Source organism: Seriola dumerili, unplaced genomic scaffold (assembly GCF_002260705.1).
Source record: "Seriola dumerili isolate Sdu_G_001 unplaced genomic scaffold, Sdu_1.0 BDQW01000295.1, whole genome shotgun sequence".
Lineage (NCBI taxonomy): Eukaryota > Metazoa > Chordata > Actinopteri > Carangiformes > Carangidae > Seriola > Seriola dumerili.
In genome coordinates this window covers 1598202-1605404 of record NW_019174550.1, presented here as the reverse complement: position 1 = coordinate 1605404, position 7203 = coordinate 1598202, and positions in this window count along the sequence as shown.

Here is a 7203-nt window from a genome sequence, read left to right as displayed (position 1 = left end):
TGTGTTCGTGCACTGTTCGCTTGTGCATTCATGTGTGAATAAAGCTACTACAATGACCTCTCTGCAGTGGCCTCCCGTGCAGCACAGACTTGTAAAGGGCAGTATACTGCAGGTCTACCCTACTCTGAATAAACCCGGGAGCTCAATTTAGACAAGCAGATGATGGATCCGTGGCCGTCCGCTGTGAGCACATCAATCCAGCTCATTCCAACACCAGCTCCCTGCTGACTCACCTTCACATTTTATTCAGTTCAGAACACTGACAAACACATGCATGTCCATATCTGTTCACAGGTAGGCAGACATAATCTGACTCACAAGGAAAACGTAAGAGGAAAGCCACTTCTCGGTGACGTGCAGCAGCTACATAAACAGCGTATCCAACAGGGTAAGTAATATATACCAGTATAATCATTAAACATGTTTTAAAGGACCATTTCACCAATAAATACGTCTGTCTTGGTAGAAATGTTTCTTTTGCCATTTTATTGGTAATGACATGTTTGTGATTTTGTAAAGGGGCTTCATTATGTACAGAGAAAAAAGTATATATTAACATAATGATAATAATACAGTCCAGTATAGAGAAACCAGAAAGCAGGTTTTCACACACCAAGAATTTGTTTTGGTGTTTTGGTGCATAACAATAGTAAGAAGAAAAAATATAAAGCAAAAGCAAGAACTGCAAAAAAAAATTCTTTTTTCAATAAAATATTTACAATAAAAATGTTAGAAAAAATACGTAAAATTCGCAGTAGAAATGGGGGAATGTGCAGTAGTTACAGTATGAAAAACAAGAATATGCATGAGAAATGTGTAAGGCACTTTTACTTCTGGGTGGTGGGGGGCAGTCAGTGACAGTGGGGGTCTCTTGACCATGTTGATGAGGCCAACTGCAGTCCTCTCATTTCAGCTGTATGAGGATCAGGTGATTTTCTGAAGATGTCTGGTCCTACAGGGCGTATACAGTGTATTCCAAGGTGTCACATGGTTGCATCACTCTTCCGTACCTTACTACAAACTATAGTCTCAACCTATATGTGGGAAAACCATTGTTGCATGCTCTTACCTTATTAATGTTATATGTGTCTTGCCCTTTGCTTCATTTCTCGCATCCTTGACTAGAACTGTTTTTGTGCAGCTCTCTCTAAGTAATGCTTTTCCCTGTATCCTGACCCTGGGTAACCTAGCTATGGAGGATAAAGATGGCTCCATCTAAACACCAACAGTCATAATAGAAGCTAAACAGTGGACCTTTGTCCAACAATGTGCTGTTGTTATGTCTTGAACTCTTGGAGTGTGAATAAATGCTTACAAAATAAGGAAAGAAGACGAGAAGGAGAAAAATGTTTTCACAGTGACTGCTTTCTCTTAGTTTTTATCTACAGTGCCTAAAGTCACTACCATTGCACACAGACTTTCCATGAGATGCACGTTTGCTGTGTTCTTTATTTGTTTATCTCAGAGGAACATTAGACTAATGATTTGATTTCCTAATTGGCCAGTTAACATACACTTTTATTATTATTTTTCACCATTTATATAATGTCTCTGAGCTGTACTTTGCACAATAGGGAATACGTTTTCTCTAGATGACAGCATTTAACAGTTTTTAACTAATTAACACTAAATAATCCCCAAACCAAAGTCATTTGTGCAAGACTCTGCAGGTTTTAGAATATCATTATCTAGAAAATAATTAATGTTTCCAGGGAAGTGGCACTATAAGTTGTCGTGCTACCATGCTAATACACACCCAAAGGAAATAGAGTTGTATTCATAGTGCTTTTTGAGACCACCTTCTTTATGTGGTTTGTCTCCAGCAGAATGTCCAGGAGCACTCTTTGGCAGTAGCAAGCAGCAATATATTGAACCAGTAAATGAGGTGAACTGTATTATATGAGCTCTCTGTGATGACATGACACTATCACCAACAGAGCTTCCCCTCAGCCTCTCACATGAAAAAAAAAAAAAAGGTTTGAAGGGAATTTAATGTTTAATCTCTGTCTTTAAATAAAACATGATGTAGAAGTGGGACCATAAACTTCCTGTCTTCTCTGCTGCTTTGTGCGATGGGTTCAACTGTTGGACAATCCGAGTGGCAGAAACGAGGGTGAGACAGCGAAAGAGCACTCAGAGCAGAGCCGTCCCAGTTACAGTACAGTACTTACCCTTTAGAGGAAATCAAAGAAGTGGCTGTGCTCAACTGTGGGTCAACTTGCTGATAGAAATGCCACAGGGGCCCCTCCATTTTCGCCTTGATCTTGTTAAAAGCTTGAGATAGGTCAAAAGTAAGAGGCAGGCATATGATACATGGAAAACAGCAGTGTTTCATACTTGTGTTCGACCATAGGGAGTGCTTACTGACATTCTGAAAAGCCACACAAATAGCCAACTGCTTCACACCATTTTCACTGAGCTGTGGAATCAAACCTACAAGGGGAATGGGAGAGTAGGAGATGTGGTTCATTTGTCTCGATTTTAATGAAGATGCACATTTTCAGCTATTTAAATAACAAAATGGCCTTCAGACATAAATTAACCTAACAAGTGTTTACATGGCTTTAGCTAGAGTTCACATTATGTTGTCTCAAAGGCTGGGATATGCTTCCCTGGGACTACTGATGACTCAGGAAAAATCTAGTTAATGAAAACAAACCTAGTAAATTTTGTATGACTTAGTATAATTTTAATTTTAATGAATTAAGAGCCCTTAGAGATTCAGAGATGCAAAAAAAAGAAAACCAATGCTGTGTGAGACAAAAATGCAAAAACAATGTTTGATAAAAGAGAGTAGTGACAGAATTGAAAATATGCCAGATACCATAAAAGCTGATATCTAAATAAATTATACATTTTTTATCAATGAGCAAATAAACATAGTTAATCTTGTATGACTCAGTATAATTTTATTAAATATGTTTTAATGAATGAAGAGCCCACAGAGATGCAAAAAAATAAGATGTATCAATGCTGAGTGAGACAGAAATGTAAAAACAATGCCTGATAAAAGAGAGCAGGACAGAGTTGAAAATATGCCAGGGTCCTGTAAAGGTTGATATCTAAATAAATGATAAATGGTCAAAAATGAGGCTGACGTTATTCAGGTCACATTAGATTGACATGCAATTTCTCCAAAATTATTTTTTGAGCATTTACTAACAGTTAAAATTTTACAATAGTGATACTCTATGATCTTTATGTATACCAGTTTATGCCACTATTAGACTGTAATTTCATCCATATTTTTAGGGATCATGCATATGCACAGGTAGATCCAGCCATTTAACTAAATCTTAAAAGATATTTAATTTGATCATAACATCTATTAAAGAATGCTGATGCCATACGTTTTTGTTGTCAAATGAAATATCTGCGCTCTAGTGCTAAATGGTGTTGGTCTGATTTACCAGCAGATGGAGCTAACATGAAAACATAAAAACCAAGGCTAATGAAATGAGGTTCGCCATAATGCAATAGAGCGAGATATGTTTTTATTACTTTGCAGATTGATTTAGTTTCTTCATATTTGTGGCTAAGAAGCGAAAGTAACTGTCCCTCCAGTGAAATGAATTTGTTGTCATTAGGATTAACAAACTTCATGAGCACCGACTACCTGGACTAGGCGGGTTTACGTAGACAGCCAATAGAATGCAACCCCTACAAGGCCATGTTTACCAGTCTCATAAGATTCATAGACAAACATATATATCTTCATTTACACAAATAATCGCACTTTACCCACAACACTGGTACAGTGGAGCTATACAAGGTGAGAAAAAACAACAAAACTTACAAAATATTTTCAGTCTTACGGCCTTTGAGGTAGCTCATGGTAGCTAAGTGTTTACAGCTAGTTAAAAGCTAGTTCGTGAGCCATTTTAACACATTAGAACACATTGAAATATGTGTCTCAATTAAAGGAACCATTTGTATGTTTTGCTATTGCTACATTGCCATTGTTAGCACCAGTCTTGGTAAGAGCTTCAGCCATTGTTGCGTTTACAAGACAACAGGTTATAGTAACGCTCTTGGGGAGTGCTAGTTCTTCAGGGCAGCCAGAGCCGGGGCTAGCTGGTTAGCATGCTAACCTCAGTTCCAAAAAAGAAGAGATAGAAATAGAGGCTAAACAAGAAGGTTGCTTTGAACCACTGGAGACAGCTCTTGGCGAGTAATGGAATGAAGTTTGATGCAGGACTAGCAACGTTTCTTCAAGACTGGTAAGTAAACAGCTGTGAATGCTAACGTTGGCTTGCAAAGCAAAACTAACAAGCAATAGCAAAATTTATAAATGGCTCCTTAAATAATTGTCCGCTCATTAATGCTATATGCTAACAGTAACTATATCGAGTGTAAACTACAAAAATGTGTTGTGGTTTTGGGGCTCAAGATTCAATGTTTTAAATACAGCCACACACAAAAAGACAGATAAAACGTCAAAATAAACAGCTGTTCATCATTCTTAATGAAGGCACAGGTGCAACTTGTAATGGCTGGAGATGCACAGGTGTGACTAATAATATTAATTATGGATCTACACCGTTTGTCCATGTCAACCATAAGAATGACCAGTATGTACTACATTTTTCACAGCAGACATTTTCTCATACCATTCTTGGAAACACAGACATGTAATTAATAACATAATGTTCATTCCATTTATGTGAGCTAGTACCAGGGCCTTGGTGTTTTACATGCTGGCTTAGTGGAACACTTAATGGGACACTTAAATCTTGTTTCACCTGTGCTAAAATGTCAGCTCTGCAAAAGGTCTTGTCCCTGGCACTGGCACACCTAAATGAAATGCAGTCATTATTAAGGTGTGGTAGTTGCTGGTTAGATGACCATTCTGTCAGAATATCTGCCAGGAAAAAGTTAGGTAGTGGGGCTCAAGCAAATTGCTTGAATCCTACTTTGGTGCACTTCTATGGTGTTATTATTACAGTGAGAAGCTGCTTGAAGGCCTCATGAGTGAGCACAGTCATTTCACACACCCCCACCCTAGCTGCTCCCAGTGGATAAATCCTGCAAGCTGGGCTAAACTGACCCGCATGGTTTGGTTAGCAGTCAACACACCTTTTTAAAGGCTTTCAGTAGTAATTTGCACTTGTGAAATCAAAGGTTTCCATGTGGCACAATATGAGCTATATGGACTATATGGCTTTGTATAAATACGTGTAACTTTAAACCCTTAATTGATAAGTGGGATCACTTTTGGCAAGCCACAAACCTACACAAACAGTTGAAGGCTAAATATCACACAATAGCTTTACTCTGTCACTATTGTCTATTGTCTTTCTCTGCAGCAGATACTTAATCTGCCTGAAGCAGACTGTCTGCAGCAGCCCATATTAATGTTATTGATCATTGTCAACTTTTTGTGCTTCCTCAAACCTTCTTGGCTTTTTCTTTCAAGTGATGGTTTCTTTTTTCATTAGCCCCTTTCTCTGTTCTGTTCCCCAATAACCTGTCTCCTTTATTGCACAGTCCTTAGAAAGTGACAACATGGGAAACTGAATCAAAGTTTCAATAAAGCCTGGACTGCTGTGGGCTTTGACAAGTGAGGTGGCTGAAGTGGAACAGTACAGCAAGAGACTGAAGGAGGACATATCGGTTCCAGAAAGATAAATAGTTCATGAAGCTGTTGACTTCACCATTTTATTACTTTTGTCCCTGAATTTTCCGCCTGCCTGCAGCTCTTTCTGCCCACAAATTATTCATCGTGCTCCCCACAGGCCCCAGCTGTCAATCCCAGGATCAGGAGTTGGTAGGGAAGATGGAAGTTGTATGTTTGTCATGAGCTCAGGTGCTTGCATAGTCACAAGCTTTTGTGATACCATATACAGCTTTCATGATACCATATAATCATATCAGCTTTGCTTCGAAAAGGCAAAGCTGTCGCAGTGAAGACTGTGAAGTTAGACAAGACTGCTTCTTACTTTTTTTTTCTTTTTTTTTTTAATCTTTGTCCACTTATATGTTTTTGACCTTTTGTTTCTGCTTTGATTTGAAACTAACTCAGGTGGTGTGGGCAGGATGGTGTATGCTGCAGCCTTTCTAACAAAGGCCAGTCCCTCATGTTGACTACAGGAGGCCCAACCTGAAGGTAAGCACTACTGATGGCTCCACACAGGAACATATATACTCCATGTGTGCAAACCAACATGACACACATGTTGTAGTTCAAGAAGTGGTTATTTGTAGGTAAACATTACACTCTGAAAGACTGTTACCCTATGAGCTTTGAAGTGTTCCATGTAAATGCTCTTTCATTTTCAATTAATACTTCATGCCATGGTTTGCATTAAATAATTGCGAGCATGTGACAATATTTGATATACTGTAAAGATAATCTCTCTTTCAAATTAAATCGAAGGCAACTGGACTTGTATTTGTCTGTGGAAGACGTTTCGCCTCTTATCCAAGCGGCTTCATCAGTTCTTATGTATTGGTCTCTCTAGTCCGCACTAGTCTGACGAATAAAGATAATGCACACATTAAAAAATATACATGTGAGTTAATGCTCTTGATTTATTGAAAATGAATTTCAATTGTATTATTGTGCAAATACAAGGTGAAATCCATGTCTTTCCTACACTAAAGCACAGCTAGAAGCCGCAAATGTTTTTCCTTTCAATATGGTGTCCAGTGAATCTTTAAAATGACAAGGCATCACATAATTGTCCTGTATCGTTCTCCTCCAAAATGCCTAATTATGTAATTATGTGAGGAAGAAATTGTGTGATGTTCATATTTTCATTTATACAATAGTAAGTCTCAGCACAATTACATCAAACCTGAAGTCCAAACTAGTGTCAAAAGTAATGACAGTCTTCAAAATAACAAAAAAAGAGGGAGGTAATAGTGAGGTTAGATTATTTTGCAATGTGAACCAGATGTAATCATGAAAATTTGTGTCCTTCAGTATATTACTGCATTTCAATAGCCTGCTAAAATGTTTTGTGTGTATGTTACTGCATATACAGCACTATATGTCTGTATCCGTGTTCACATATTGTGTAAAGCACAAAGAAACCAAAGTTGAATGCAGTGAGAAGGCCTTGGTGCAAGAAAGAATGTCAGGCTCTTGCTGTGCACCAGTAACCTGGTAAAGCCATCCCTTTGTTAATGGAAACTTTGTCAGCAGTGTAGAACTGATGCTCATGGTCTCTCAACCACTGACAGCGGCACTCTGCAGGGTTA